The 15,310-nt window shown below is 41.3% G+C and overlaps 1 protein-coding gene across 2 annotated transcripts in view; it reads left to right on the top strand.

The window, feature by feature from the left end:
• Positions 1-15,310, top strand: part of MTMR2 (myotubularin related protein 2) — a 63,864-nt gene that overhangs the window by 4,762 nt on the left and 43,792 nt on the right. The window lies entirely within an intron of this gene.

The raw sequence follows: 15,310 nt of genomic DNA, 5'->3' as shown, positions 1-15,310 counted from the left end.
TATATGTGTGAAGCAGGATTTCTCAGGAGTTGTTACCATTAAAGACAAGTACATTGCTGGCTGGGTGTTGATAATGAACTGTTTTTTGCATCTGAGAAGCTTAACACTATGCCTAGAACCAATTAGCAACTCCAGATGGGCTCATTATCATTAATTTTAATATGTGAAGGATAATTTATAACACTTATTTGCAACTAAAGTCCATTCTGAGATATTTTTTTGGGGGTACTGTATATTGTTAATATAACAATTTTGCCTGCATATATGTTTGTGAAGTGAGGATAATCTTTTTATTAGAGTCTGAGGATTTGGGGCAGAAAATAAAATTCAGTGAAAAAAGAATTTTAGAGCTTTTAATTTACACAGTGCACTTGTGAAGAGAACCTGTTACCTTTGAAGAACTCGGGAATTGTTTTTAGTAGCAGTCTTTGGCATGCAGGTTTCAGCTCCTGCATTCAGCAGAAACCATTCCTACTTCTGTTGGAGTGTGAGATCCTCAGTCTTAGTTTTTCTCTATCAGGCAACATAAAGACCTCTTCGGCCAGGGTCTGACCATTCAATAAAAGTGTATGTTTTTGGTTTTTTAAGTATATTTTCCATTTGAGAATTTTAAGTACGATTGACACCTCTTCCTTTGATTGTAATTAATGTTATATTGCTGTTTAAAGGCCTCAGGCATTGGGGGTGCCGTGATTCTAGCTGCTATATAGATAGAGCAGTGACTTGTGCTTTGAACACTAGGGTTGAACTATTTAATGTGCCTAAGCCAGAACTACTCTATTTTTACTAATGCCTGGTGGGTAATTTTACTAAATTCTTGGATGTGCACTCGAGTTCTGAGGCTCCTTGCTGAGAGATTGGGCAAAGAGCAAGAAAGTCTAAGGATGAGATGAAAAACTGCTGTGGAGAGATGAGGCAAGATCTGACAGCTGGTGAGGAGTAACTCTAGGCTTAGAACACGACTCTCTTGGGTCCCATCAAGCACTGCCTTTTCTGAAGAGAGAGGGTAATGTTACATTGACCAGCAATCTATTTGCTAGACAGATTTGAGTTGTGCACATAGTTCCTTAACTACAGGCTATTTACAAGAGTGATGCAATCACAGAACCTAAATTTTAAGATTGAGGATGACCCGACAATGTCAAATTACACAATTTCTATCTATTACGTTATTGTACTGCTGTGACTTCAGTTATAGATTGTCATCTGTCTCAAACATGTTTTGTTACCTATTTGTGATGTTTTATCATCTCTCACTTTTATAATTCTTCTATAGCTTTTATACAAATGTAAAAACTGCATTTGGGAATGTCTTAACACCTCTTGAATGGCTCAGCAGAATCAATGGTCTGCAGCTTCTTCTTCATTACTCTTTTCCTAATGACCTGCTTTACTGTTACTGTTTTTTCATTGCTGAGGGTACCAGGTAGTGTAAAAAGAAACCTGATCTGTACACCAAAGAGCTTACATTACCAGAAAGCTTAGCTGAGGAAAAAAACAGCAAGCATGCATTAGAAACGCATTGGAAACCCTCCAGAGGTCACTTTGATAAGGTGTTACATAAAATGTGTACTTGTATGACATGAAGAAAGTGATCTTACTGTTTGTCCATGGGAAGCCCATTCCACCACGAAGAAGAGGGTGACAGGAAGGTAATGAAGTGGCTTGGTTTTTAGAGGTGCTTGGAATAACCCAGGAGAGTATCTAGAAAAGACACAGTAATTACCCCCCCTCTTCATTTTTAGCTAAAAAGCATCTGGCTGTTTTATAGCCCCAGTAACTGGGAGCTAATTGAAGAATTCTGTGAAAGACAACAACAAAAAATCAGTGGAGCTTTTCAAGTATTTGTTTTTCATTTTCCTACCATCTGTAGTTTCTTTTGCCAGATGATGTTCTCACTCAGTAATTTTCCAGTGATTTCAAGGTATCTCTTCCTTGCTTCTCTTTTGCCTCTCTAATCCATGAATTCTTCCATTGCTTTCTAAACCCTGATATATTTGGTGAAGAGAAAGTGTTAGCTTTTTTTTTTTTTCTAATCCATAACTTCTTCGAGGTGATGTTCTAGTCTTTTTGTTAGCTCTGCACAAATGCTCCAACTTTACAGAGCTTACCTTTCTATAGCCTTCTGACCGTGGCTCCAGAATCATTAATGTTAGGTCACCCAATGGTTTAAATTTAATCTGGGTCAGGTGTGGGTATGTGATCATATTTCTGCAGCACTAGTTAGAAAAACATGAGTTTATGGGGCTTTTTTCTTTGTTCTGGGAAGATGGGCAACACCTGTTCAGAATAAAACAACATTTTTATCTGGATTTATGTACTGTGATGTAAAGAGACTATGTGCATGTACAAAGTGTTACACTCAAAATCTTGTTCACGGGCAAAAAGGCAGCACATCTTTATATAGCAAAGAGTTATTGTTAGTGTAACTGAAATGTTGAAACTCTAATCATTACTTGAGATGCAGTCGTTACAGAAAAAGAGTAACAATACAGTTAAAACTGTCAAGATCTTTATTTCTATCCCTCTTCCTGGTCTTATGCTCAACCCTCCACTGCTCCTCTGGGTCCCAAGGTTGCTGGTTTTGTTCTGGTGGTGGTGGGTGTTACAGTGAGTAGTCAGCATCTGGAGTCCTTTGCTGGGAAAACTGTGAGGTTCACATTGATGGTTTCTTCTTCCCTTACTGTAGGATCCACCCAGGATTGTTTTAGTATGGTTGGTAAAACAACTTTACAACTATCTCTTCATAAGTCTGCAATTCCACCTTACATCTAATTTTTGCTAAATGTGTTTGGTTTTATGGTATTGGATACTATTTCTTTGTTCTCTTTGTTACCTGTAAAACCAGTTTTGTCCAGCTCCACGTCTTCATTTCTTTAACTGACCATTGGTGACTTGTTTATAGCCATGGTCTCCAGTGCCATGCCTGTGCCCTGTCTCGTCTTGTGCCTGTACTCCTTTGTGCCACTTTCTTTATCTCCACTTCTCCAGGCCTCTGCTATCATACCAGGCTTTGTACTTCTCTATACAAAGTCATTACATTAGCATTAAATATCTCATTGTATGTAGAATAACTGCCTATTGCTGTCTGTGCAAAACTGTGTTTGTACCACACACAAACAAGAATAAAACATAATAGATGTAGACACTTGGCCAATTACAGGCATTACATTCACAGCTAAACCAAGTAAATAAAGCTTCAGGCAGGCCAAGAAAAGTGCAGGCAATGCAAGAGTTACAAATGTCAGTCCTGAGACCTTGAAAATTCGCTACAAAGCTTGTGGCCTATGGAGAGCTATGGCAGTACTGAATGACACGGCTAAAGGTTAACCCAACTATATTTTTCTGAACAAAATTTAACTGGTGGAGTGGGTATACATCTGATCATTGCTTGGTGCTTTGTGAGCAAAGCATTCGTGTTTTTTTTTTCCCTTGGCACAAAAAGCACTAATGTCTGAATTACTGAGCTCCTGCACCACAGCCTCATTCATACCTCCTGCTTTTAGTGAAAATAAAGTATTCGTGCTGCTTTTGTTGCCGTGTCAATAAATCCTATTGTTGATTTCAGTTGATATCAGTGCTATAAGATGCTCATCTTCTGAAAGAGGAAGACTGCAAAAAGAGGTAGTAAGACTAGTCTCCTCAACTGTTTCAGACAGATCTGCCCATGAATGAGGTCGTGCCTGAGAACAAGTGGGTTACATATGGAAGATTATGGGGCTGTCTGGCTGCTGTAGAGAGCAGATGTGTGCCCCTGCAGGTCACACATCTAAAGGTAGGGGCAGGTCACTAAAACCTGTAGTACCAGAGGTGAGCTGCTGAAGGATGACTGTCAAAATCAGTCAGTCATCAAAATGGAGGTTGGCTTAACTAGATAGAATATCTTTAACAAATGAAAACTGAAAGGCATCTCATTTGTTGGTAGAAGACCTCTGACAGATGAAAAATGTGGGAACATCTGTTTGTGTTTTACCCAAGTTGACTTTTGGAGTAGGCTGTTCTTGAAAAATTCAGGCTGTGTCCTCCACTCTGAGAATGGACATCCCATTTCTGCATTGAAAATGAGCCCTCACATGTCATGAGAGAGTGCTTCCCAAGCCTATTTGCTCAAAGGTGAAGAAGCATGCTACCAGAATGGTCATTAAACAACGGGGTGTAAGAAGAATGTGGTGGGATGTTTTGTGGATGTGCTCAGGACAGGTGCCGGTAGAGCAGTCTTGGCCCTTTACTTGTTACCATCTGCTGGGGTGCAACTTCTGCTCATCACTGCTGCCTCCAACACCATGGAGGGACATGTTTCATCTTTTTTTGCTGAAACATTCTGATTATAGATTTCACCTTCTACTCCCACCTTGCATAAAGAAGAAGACAGGCACCCTGGATTAGATCTCTTACATCTTACTAGACTAATACAGATTTCTTCCAATCTCTGGGTTTCTATTTGTAAGCACTGGGGAAGCATGAGTCATCTCTGCTTCTCCCCAGTGACTGTAAGGACACCCCACAGTGACTGATTCAGATGTGATCACCTATGCAGAACTTCCTTCCAGTTCTTTTGATAGGGGCAAAAAGTGCATTGAGTTTGGGTTGTTCTCTGCTCAAAAATAAAAAAAGGAAGGAGCTATTTTCTGATTCATGTTACTGCTCTTTTTTTCAGGTATCAACTAAATCTCTTGGCAACTGAGGAGAAAGCAGATATTTGTAGTCTGGTTTCTTAAGCCTATTTCTTCATGTACGTGTGTATATCTGTCTGGTTTGTCCACTAATAGTTTTTGTAACATTTTGTCAACTTTAACCATGACAGAGGAGTAAAAGTAATAACTTAAGACAAGTTTTTACATTTAAACAGAGATGGCAATGGGAAGGGAGGTCATCTTAGTTTTTCCATTATGGAAAAAGCTTGTTCAATATAAGGAAATATCTAGGTTAGAAAGCTGACATGAATATATGCGGATTCTCTTGGACAAGGCTTTTCTCAAGTAAGGGACATATTCTGTGTCTCTTCTTTTTGTGTTTCCTTCTTTCTTGGGCTTTCTCTTGTGGCTGCAAAAGGCTGCATTCAATTAAAAGCAAAAAGCAAATACAGACTTCTCTGCCACAAGACACCTATGTTCTGGAAACCAGGGCAGAATCTAGTTCAGATTGCCATATCCACGTGAAATAGGTATCTAAAACTTGCCTACCTTCAGCAGAGTCAATGTGCTCTGCACGTAATTCAACTGAACAAAGATAAGTGTTGCTGAATACTCTTTTAGACTCCAATGCCTGAGTTTCCATTGACTAAGTGGAAGCATAGACACCTGTGATGTCTGCCACTGGGAGCTGAACCGTCCAGACCTCATTGATCCTACTTCCTTGAGTTACTTTGTTTTTTTGCATAGACTGGCTTCTGCTTGAGGAAGTGGAAGTGGCTGTATGTGATCTTAGGAGATTAACCCTCATTTTGGATGCATGAGAACAGAAGGTTGGACTAGATCCTTGAGGTCCAATGTGGTATTCTGTGATGTAAAGAAAAATTGCAGATGAGCTTTGCAATTTTTGAGAGAATTTGAAAGACTTCTTTTTTCAACATGTACCCTGCAGTTGTCTAGTGGAGGGAATGAGTCTACCATTTTGCAGATATGGGCCAGATCAAAATCAAGGACTGGTGAGCATTTTCACTGTGGAAACTGGACTTTCTGTTTGGACAACAAATGGCACTGAGTTCATGGGAAAACCTGGTACCAGGTATGAGTGTTGAACCTGGGGACTTTGATGAACCTCGATCATCAGAGATGCCCTCTGGATGTTGTGACAAGATAAAGGTGCTCAATGTTTTTGAAAACTGACTGTGTTGTTTTAGCCTCCAGATTTTTGAACACTTGTCTTAGTTTAGCCCTGAGACTCTGCTAGGGACCAGTTTCATGCAGGAGTGGGGCTGTTGACAGTAGAGTTGTTCCCAATCCTTTTTTGAGACAAATCTGGGAGAACACAGAGCTGCATAGTGTCTGTGAAAGCTTATCAAGGTGTTACACTGCATCAGTTTTGCTAGGTGATAAAAGACTTTCCAGACTGGCTGTATTGTATATTCTTTGATTCTTTTTTGATTATTCCTAGTATGGAATATTTGATTATTCCTAGTATGGAGCAACTAATGTCATTGATCAGTTAATCACTGGTATTTTTAATTCCTGTGGGTGTTTGATTTATTGGGATGGAGGAGGGTTGTGTGGTGTGTGTTTGAAGAAAGTCGGAACATTTAACAATATGTGTTACGTTCTAACTAAGGTGTTTTTTTAAATAAATACGTAGGAATCTAAGGAAGAATTGAGACAGCACATCAACTGTGGGAAGTGTACTTATATTTGGTTAAACTATACATAGCTGGGTGTTAGCATGTAATCAGAAAGCAAAGTACTGCCAGAACACAGATAATAAAAGAGAAGTTACTGTCTTTTTCTCCGGTTCTCCTTTCTGTCCTAAGGTCAGTACTTACTAATGTAAGTATTATTTTTGTTTCTTTCCTTGATCAAGTGAATAGGTTTCTTCTAAAAAATAACAAACAAAAAAGCCTAACAAACAAGCTGAAGATTTTACATGCTGTGTTGATTTCCATTATTTTTGCTTCTCCTTGCACTCAAACTCTGGAATTATTATTGCACCTTATCCTGAGACTGTCTGAATTTGCATCAAAGTGCTGGTAATTTTTTACTTGTGTATTTTTTTCTGGCTTAGTATCTTTTTAAGGGAAGGAAATGGAAGTTTATGTGGTAAATATAAATATTGGTAGACAGCAAGAGTGGTTTTGAACTGTATGTAGGTTTTCCATAATGCCTTATGCCTGCAAAGCACCTGTGGAGACAGGTAATATTGCCAGCCCTCTTTCTCCTTGTGGGGTGCAGTGGTAAATCAGAGGTTGCTGTGATGTGGGACATAGCTGCACCACCCAGGTCTCCTACTTGTCTGCCAGAAAGTGTTCTGAGCCCTGGAATCTTATTCTTCTACAGGTAGTGCTAAGAGACATGGGTGGTCTTGTGGCACTAGGAAAACTTGGATTTAGATTCTTGAGTTGTCTTTTTGCTAGACACAGTCATGCTGCATGGACAGCCCCTTGGCTGCTTGGGGGAGAAAGCTGCAAGTTAGGACATGTGCTGATTCATCACAGCCCCAAGAGATCATTTACCAGTCGTCCTGTCAATCAGTGGTCTCCCTAATGGCTTTCTATCTGTCACTGTGCAGCACTTCTTCAACCATGTGAAGCCTGAGCTACTGGAACTTTTATCTGTTACCCATGGTTTTTTGACCTAGAAATACTGTTTTCTCAAGGGGATCTTCTTCACTTTAGTCTGGTCCTGCCTGCTGCAGCATTTTATATTTGAAAACAAAGACTCAAGCTCTTTCTGGACAACCTGAAATGATGCCAAAAAGCATGGAAACAACCTAATATGTAGGAAGGTACAGAGATGAGCAGGTGGGAGAACTGTTCTAGCAGGCAACCTTGTTTCTGCTGATGGTAAGCAGCGTTGTGTTTTGAACCCCTCTTAACTTTATGATCTCAATTTCTTTTCACTACTAAAGGTCTGTCCTGGTGATTGGAAACCCCAAAGCTTTGGAGCATGGACCCAGACGTGCACGCTACCTCCAGGAAGTCTGTCAAACCTTTCTCCCAAGTACTAGGGCAGAGCCAGTACAACTGGGCTGCATTTTTGCATGTCTCACCTGGGAGAAGTGGGTTTCTTGCCTTGCCTACCACTCACAGCCCTAACTGCTGATCCAGCAAGAAAAGGCTCTTATGCTTGTAGTGGATTTTGCAAGGCAGAAATTTCCATTGGGGATTGGAATCAGACCAAAGTACTGGATTATCAGCCTGCTTTCAGGAGTTAGTAACTAATTTTGGACTCTCTAGATATGAGCTGAAATTTACTTGGTGAAACAGGTAAAATGTCAGTTGCCAGCATAAGTTTTAACAACTTATTGAAATTTTTTTTAATTTTTTTTTCCTTCTATATTCTGCCTTGTAGCTGAGCACTATCCCATACCAGCCTGGAGCTTGTTAGAAGTCTAACTACCCTTTTGTTCCTCTTGTGAATACAGATAATTATGTAGTTATCATCCGTGTGCTGATCAGAGGATACTGGTTCAGGCCTGATAGCTGCTGTTCTTCCTGTTTTTTAACCTTCTGGGTTGTTTGACTCATAAAAGCATGATACTGTGGGCTGCTTGCTGTTATTAATTACATTCTGCATATTGGTTTGTCTTTGGGTGTTGGCTTTCTATTCTCAGAATCTTGCAAATATTTTAAACAATAAGCCTATTGTTTAGCAAGTGCTCTACACACACTGTAAACCTTTTGTGAATTTCTCTTTAAAAAAAAAAAGAAAAAGATGACTAATGGAGCATGAACGGTGCTTGTGACACTGTAGTCCATTGTGTAGCTATTGAGAGCAAAATTTACATTCCTAGAAAAGCTTGTTCACGGGCAAAATATAGGACATTCTCTTCATGGCTCATGGGAAAACATGTACTATATATTCATCTCGGGATGCTACTTTAAAAGATCGACTTTTTAAAAGTGGCATTTTCATCTCTTGGAACATTAAAATCAGACTGAGACGCAGCTTTGCTTCACAACAGAAGTGAATCTTTTTCATTCAGGCAAGTGGTGTGGGGGGCTATTTTAGGTCTGTCACACACATGCACAATGATTTGTTTGCTGAAGTGGCTTTTTTAAAAGATGTTAAGCTCTGACGTTGCCAGCCCTTTTGAATGGAGGGGGTACATAATTTTATTATATAACTGTCTGCCTCCTCTGGATGCCAGAGGAAGCTTGGCAGTCGGTACTTTTCTTTCCTTCCAAAGCATGTTTATTTATGGCTTCCCTCCCCTCTGAGGTAGTTACAGGTCAAGCAGAGGTTAAAGTGGGAGCTTAAACGTTTAGAAACATTGTGAGTTCCATGTACTTCTGAAATGTAGCAATTGTGTGTTCTGTGTGTGTCTAAATAAGAGGATACTGGGTGTTCTGTGAGGGTAAGGGTGTGTCTCATGTACACTAAATATTTTCTTTCTGTGCCTGTTGTTGAAGTAGAATAAGCCTGATTTATTTATTTATTTATTTATTTATTCCACTGTGAAGAATTGAGTCACTGCTTGCTGGAGATACTATTTTGTTTGTCCATGTAAGCTCTTTGGGAGAGGGTTGCCTGTTACTGTGGACATGCGTAGTGCCAAGCACTGTGGGATTCCTGCTCTGGGAGAAATGGTGTTAAGATGCTAAAACTTCATTTACAGCAGCAGAGCCAGTTAAGGCTCCATGGTGGAGTGGAAGCCAGCACAGAGCACCCAGCTCCTGCTGCAAGGCCCTGGTTCTGTCAGATGCCAGCTGTGCTTTCAAGTGCTTGCCCAAAGAAGGGGATACAAGTGACTGCTCCATACCTTTGGGTGTATAAATATACAGGTAATGACTAAGGGGACAACTTAGCCTTAGCACAGATCCACAGAGAGCTGCTGTAAAGGGGAGCCTGATGTAGGCAGCAGCTGGATCTCCCAGGCCAGTTCAGCCAGTGGTAGCTAGGACAAAGTCATATTCATGGAGAACAAGCACTGGTTTGTCTCCCTCTGGTCTGATGTGACCCAAAAGATTTTTCAGTATTTCTTTTTCCTTCTCTGAAAGAAACAGGAGTGTTGAAAGTATTGGGGAAGGAGAGTTGTCAGCTTGAGTTTAGGAAGTGAGCATGGAGTGCTCACTATCGCAGTGTCATTATACTTTTAAGAGAAGTGCCAAAATGCTACAGGTGCTCCTGTTCGTGGTCCTGCTGTAAATTTGAACCAATCAGATCCTGCTGTCTTGGCATCTGAAACTTCTAAAGTAAATTGTATTTGCCACTAGTCATCATTAATTTGCAGATTTCACCTTGATTAATTTTTAGGAATATACATAATGAGAAACTTTTACAAAAACAGGAAGAAAGGAAATGGAAATTTGCCCTCTGTGGTGTTTTTCTCATTTATGACCTCTGTGGCTGAACCCAGTGGTGCATTTTATCACCTGTTTTTCATGTCAGTTCAGTGACTATTGAAACAAAACATTCAGTTTGATACAGAAGAAATTGTGTGAGCAGTCTGTGCCAGTTAATGTCTGAGTAATTGGCACACCCGTGCAAGCAATGAGCAGCTACTTGTTATACTGGCAGGGAGGAAATATTCATAAAGGAGGTGCGGGAGAGCTGACTTTGTCATCACTGACTGCATGTTGGTTGTGTTATTTATAGGAGTGAGCCAGGTCAGTATTTTAAGTATTTTATTTTTTGGTACAAAAAAAAAAAAAAAAAAGGTGTCCTTGAGCCCTACATATATGCTGTAAATAAAAATGGCATAGTTTCCAGAGTTGTGTTTTCTTCCTGTCCCACCTGTTTTTCACAGAGTTCTGGGCGTTAAACTCAGACACAGGTTCCATGTCATGGATTTATGGAGTTTTAATTTTTTTTTCCCCTTTTGTTGTTTTTGTTTTGGTTTGGTTTTTTAAGCAAGACAAAGCTCTCTTCTTCAGCTTTCAAAGTCTGAACAACTGTCTTCAGAAATTACCAGTAGTTTCTCAGGGAGTTGCTACCCAGTGGTTTGGGTTGGATGGGACCTTAAAGATCATCTAGTTCCTACCCCCCTGCATAGGCAGGGACACCTTCCACTAGACCAGGTTGCTCAAAGCCCCATCCAACCTGGCCTTGAACACTTCCAGGAATGGAGCATCCATCAGCTACTGTTAGAATTCCCCAGGGAAGCAGTAACGGCATCAAGCCTGACAATATTCAAGAAACACTTGGACAACACCCTCAGGGACATGGTGTGAACTTTGGGGTTGTCCTGTTCTGGGGCAGGAGTTGGACTTGGTGATCCAGGCTGTCCGAGGAGACAGTTGAGCCACCATCCCTGGAGACATCTAACAAGACAGTTATGGTGCCAGGGGACAGGGTTTGGTGGTGGATGCAGCAGAGTTGGGGTTGTGGTTGGACTGGATGAAGTTGAAGGTCTTTTCCAACCAGAATGATACTGTGATACTGTTCTCTAGGCAACCCGTGCCAGTGTCTCACCGCCCTCTTCGTAGCCAGACCCCTTTCTGCATAGGATTGTTTCTTGCCTTTAGGAAGGCATATGTATGTGTGTACTTTTTATGTTGTTGCTGAACAGAAGTATAGTAGAAGGAATATATATGTATGTTTTTAATGTTCTTGCAGAACAGAGGGAGGCACACCTTTAAGATGTGTCCTCAGAAACAATTTCTCAGCAATTACAAACTGGGATGGTTTAGCCAAACAATCCCTCATAGTGATGTCATGACCTTTGTCTTAAGTTTTGCCAGAAGTTGTTGTGAAGTTTTATGTGATATATTAAATTTGTTGTTGTGACTTTCTTCTTGAGTCACATGGCCTAAGAGAAGAGGTTGTATAGTGTGGTTGTCCTTAAGCTGACATTCACAGAAAGCTCTTTGTAGAGTTGTCCTTCCTGTGGAGGGTGGGGACAAGGAAGGAAAATAGTTTAAAGATCATTTTATTAAGTTTCCTACAATAGGGTTAAGGATACAAGGAGAACTCTGTCCTTCGTAGGTGGTGCATTTGTCTGCATCAGGTGAAAGCTGTGGGCTTCACAGTTTAATTTGGATGCTTCCTTTGCATCTCTCTGCTTATCTTCTGCTTGACCTGAGTTCACTGTGTCACACTCGAACCACCTCGCGTGGTAAAATTGCCATCCTCAAAAGCTCCTCTTTTGCTTTTCCCTTCCAGGGAAAACTTGCTTATCTACTCTAGGAAAGCAAAACTTAATAGTCAAACTCTTTCTGTAAAAGCTGGCAAAACAAATGGCAACTACAAGTTTTTATTTCTTGGCTTTTTTATGCACCGTGGTTTTTAGATTGCAGGGGTCTGAGGGTAGACATTGCCTCAGATGACTTTGGGAGATGCCATTTAGTGGCATTTTTTGAAGTGGGTTAAGACTTCGTCACTGCTTTCCCCCAAAATATTTCCCCTGCACCTTCATACTTCAACAGGATAAGTTTGCGTGTCTCAGACGCTTCTGTTTGCAGCTTCTTTACATCTTTGTTGACAGTTTAAGCTACTCACACTGGCAGTCCTTCAATTCTGCTACGGATGCAGTAATACCTTTCAATTGCCTGAACAAGAATCACCAGAGGGCTTCTGGCTGAGTCTGAATTATGTTTGAAAATCATCTGGCACGTTGTGGGATAGTCCAAATAATAACAATGAACAGTTTATCAGGAGTTGAGTGAGTGTGCTTGGTTTCCGTTGTAATTCTCTTATTAGTTGCATAGATGTATTTCGTGTAGCCAAGGGGTTCATACTGCTTGCAGATACTGTATAAGACCATTGTGCTATCGGCTTTCATTTGGACTCATTTATCATTTGAAATCTGGCCATAAGAAATACATGTAAATAATAAAAATAATTACAGAAATGAAAGACACATATCAGTGTTAATTGCATCCTATACCTATTTCCTGCTTCTGCATGGGGAGGAAGGAAGGAGTAAATGGGGATGACAGTCACAGGAGTAAGGTGCTCTCCCTGGAGATGCTTTTGAACTGTTGTAGGGATCTCTTTTGGCACTTAACACAGACATTCATCAGCAGGAACATTGTGGAGCTGCCTGGGTTTGAAGCATGGGAAGAGAAATGCTCCAGGAGGTCCTTGGTCTTTACAGGTTCCTCACAGGAACATCTGCACTCCTTTTCTGTAGGAAGAGCTCAAAGTATTTTCTGAACTTGATTATATATTGTTTCCTAGGTCCTTACTGAGGTTATTTTGTGCACTTATTAAGTTGTATTGAACCAGACCTTCAGCTGAAAGTGACTGGCACAGCTCCAGTGACTTTTAACCCTAGCTGAAATCTGGCCAAACCTACCTGTGCTCTAGAGTTTGTCAGGTGCCCCTGAACCCAGCAGTTATGTCTGACCATTGTGCCCTTGCCATCACTCAGGGTTGTTCTGTGTTGTCTGACTGGTGGAACACAGGTGTTGGGGGGATGACAGAACATCCTCAGAGGGGTTGTCAGCATTTTAGACTGATCCCAGAAGTACATTGTTGTGCTGTCACAAGTATTGTACAAGACACCTTTAACTTTACATTGGCAAAAGCTGGGATAACGTGCAGAAGTCATGACAGAAGCAGGAGTAAATGATTCGCCCAAGATGATGCAGAAGGGGTGGTGGCAAAGCAAGGAGGGAGCTCTGGCCCCCTGCCTCTGTGTTTGCATGTCCACCCTGGGACACTCTCCCTCTTTTCCTATTCAAAGGCACATGAAAGTGTGTAGTTTGAAGATCTTTCCTTTTGCGTTGGCAGCAGAGGAGAGCTCGAGATTGACTACACCATTGAAGTTAATAAACTTCTCATGTGCATGCAGGGACATTAGTTTAATTAGTTTGCAAAGCAGCAGAGCTGGAACCACGCAACTGCCTGACGATGATAAGAGGTGGGAGCCACAAGCCAGTGGCATTTCAGTTGTCTGCTGCTCCGTTCCCTCTCAGCTCACAATAAATGATGGATGAGGAGAACAGAGGCAGCGAGCCAAACATATGCAACCTATGCATACTGTGCAGAGCTGCATAATCCAAGTGGTATGGTTCACTCTACGTGCAGGTGGTGCTTCCCAAAAACTTGTACTGCTGTTGCTGGAGGGAGGCTTCACCGGTGGCTTCTGCGGGAGCAGAGGGATGCCTGGTACAGGGAGCTTTTGAAAATCCACTTCTAAAATGCAGATGCTTTCCTTCATTAAAACCCTCTTGAAACCAAGTGTGATCAAAAAACACAAAACACTTTCACAGCTCAGACATGCTGTGGATTATGGTTCTCTTTTTTTTTTTTTTTCTGAGTAAAGCAGTTTGCCCCTTAGCTTGCCGAAGTGAAATTAATTAACAATTTCATAAAAACCTTTGGTCTACAATGATTACTTAATACACAAGCAGTGATTATCTAGACGAGTTGTGTAAGCAGAAAACCTGATGAAATTTTGGTCAGATTTTTAGCATTGTCCCTCCCTGGGAGCTGTTGTTATGTGCAGGTTGGACACACAAGTCTTGGAAGTTTTTTGGAAGCTTGTCCTAGCTTGGGGGCAGAGGGACTAGCAGACTCCATTAAACCTTTCAGCCTTCCCAGCTCCCTTTTCTGTGACTAAAGGATATGAAATTCTTGATGTAAATGCTTCTACTAATAGGTTACTGTGCTGAGTGATTTAGTGATGGTTGCTGGGTGAGTAAGCTGTCCTGCATGGTGCATGGGGGCCAGGTTAGCTGCCGTGTGCCCTTGCTTATTTACCTGTGCTAAGTGACTTGTAAAGTCAGCAGAGCTGCTGACCTGTAAAATGTATTTAAATACACAAAATTCTGGGCCCTGAAAGGGCAGGGAGCTAGAAGGCTTGGCTTATGGAGGCTTAGTCTGAGCCTCTGGCTCCCCCGACTGGATCCTACACGGGAGAAGACACAGTGGGAACCCAGGGAAAGGAGTTGAAGTTGTCACCCAGTGATAAAGGCATCTACACTATCTGCTTGCTTTTTATTGATAACTTTAAGTACCATCTCCTGATGAGTTGCTGTACAATAAACTGGTGCTGCTTTGCAGAGCAATTAATTTAAGTGTGATTCTTTATATTTTGCACGCTTTTAAAAATCTAAGTAATTAAACAGCTGCAAACACAAGGGTGAGTGCTTGGAAGATGAAGGATAACCGTGCAGAAACCAGGCTGAAAGGAGTTTCAAGGCAGCACATCCAGGGGTCTGAGCTTATTTAAGTATAGTAATGTAAAAATGTGGTTTAGTGCTAAGCCTAATTTAGCATGCCTGCAGGCAGCTGTGGGCAGAAGTGCTCTCAGCCTTCCTTGTCAACTCCAGATGCAAATTCCTACCCTCACCATGTGCTGCCTATGAAGATTTATACAGCTGTGTAATAAATCCCAGTCAGTCCTGTTATCCAACAGAAGACTGTCTTCATGTTGATTAATAGTTTACTGCGCCAGCAGATCAGCAAATTCAGCCATGCATCCTGTGATGCTTGTCGAGCACAGTGGAGGTGCAGCAGTGGTGCAGCCCAGCTTGAGAGGAGGAGGGGGACAGGAACATGAACAACTGGTTCAGCAGCAGCATACACTTCATATCAATTTTGTTGTAATGGGGAACTACACAAATTCAGTGTACGTGTGAGGCCCTTTGATCCGTAAGAACAGGATCAGTTCTTGCTATTTTAGCATAAGTTTATTTTCTGCCTGGGACAGAGGCTCTGGGGCTGCTGCAGGGTGAGCAGTGTGTGCACAAAAGCCACCGTCCATCTGAAGT

This window comes from Apus apus, chromosome 1 (genome assembly GCF_020740795.1).
Source record: "Apus apus isolate bApuApu2 chromosome 1, bApuApu2.pri.cur, whole genome shotgun sequence".
Lineage (NCBI taxonomy): Eukaryota > Metazoa > Chordata > Aves > Apodiformes > Apodidae > Apus > Apus apus.
This window is presented reverse-complemented; position numbering and strand designations above follow the sequence as displayed.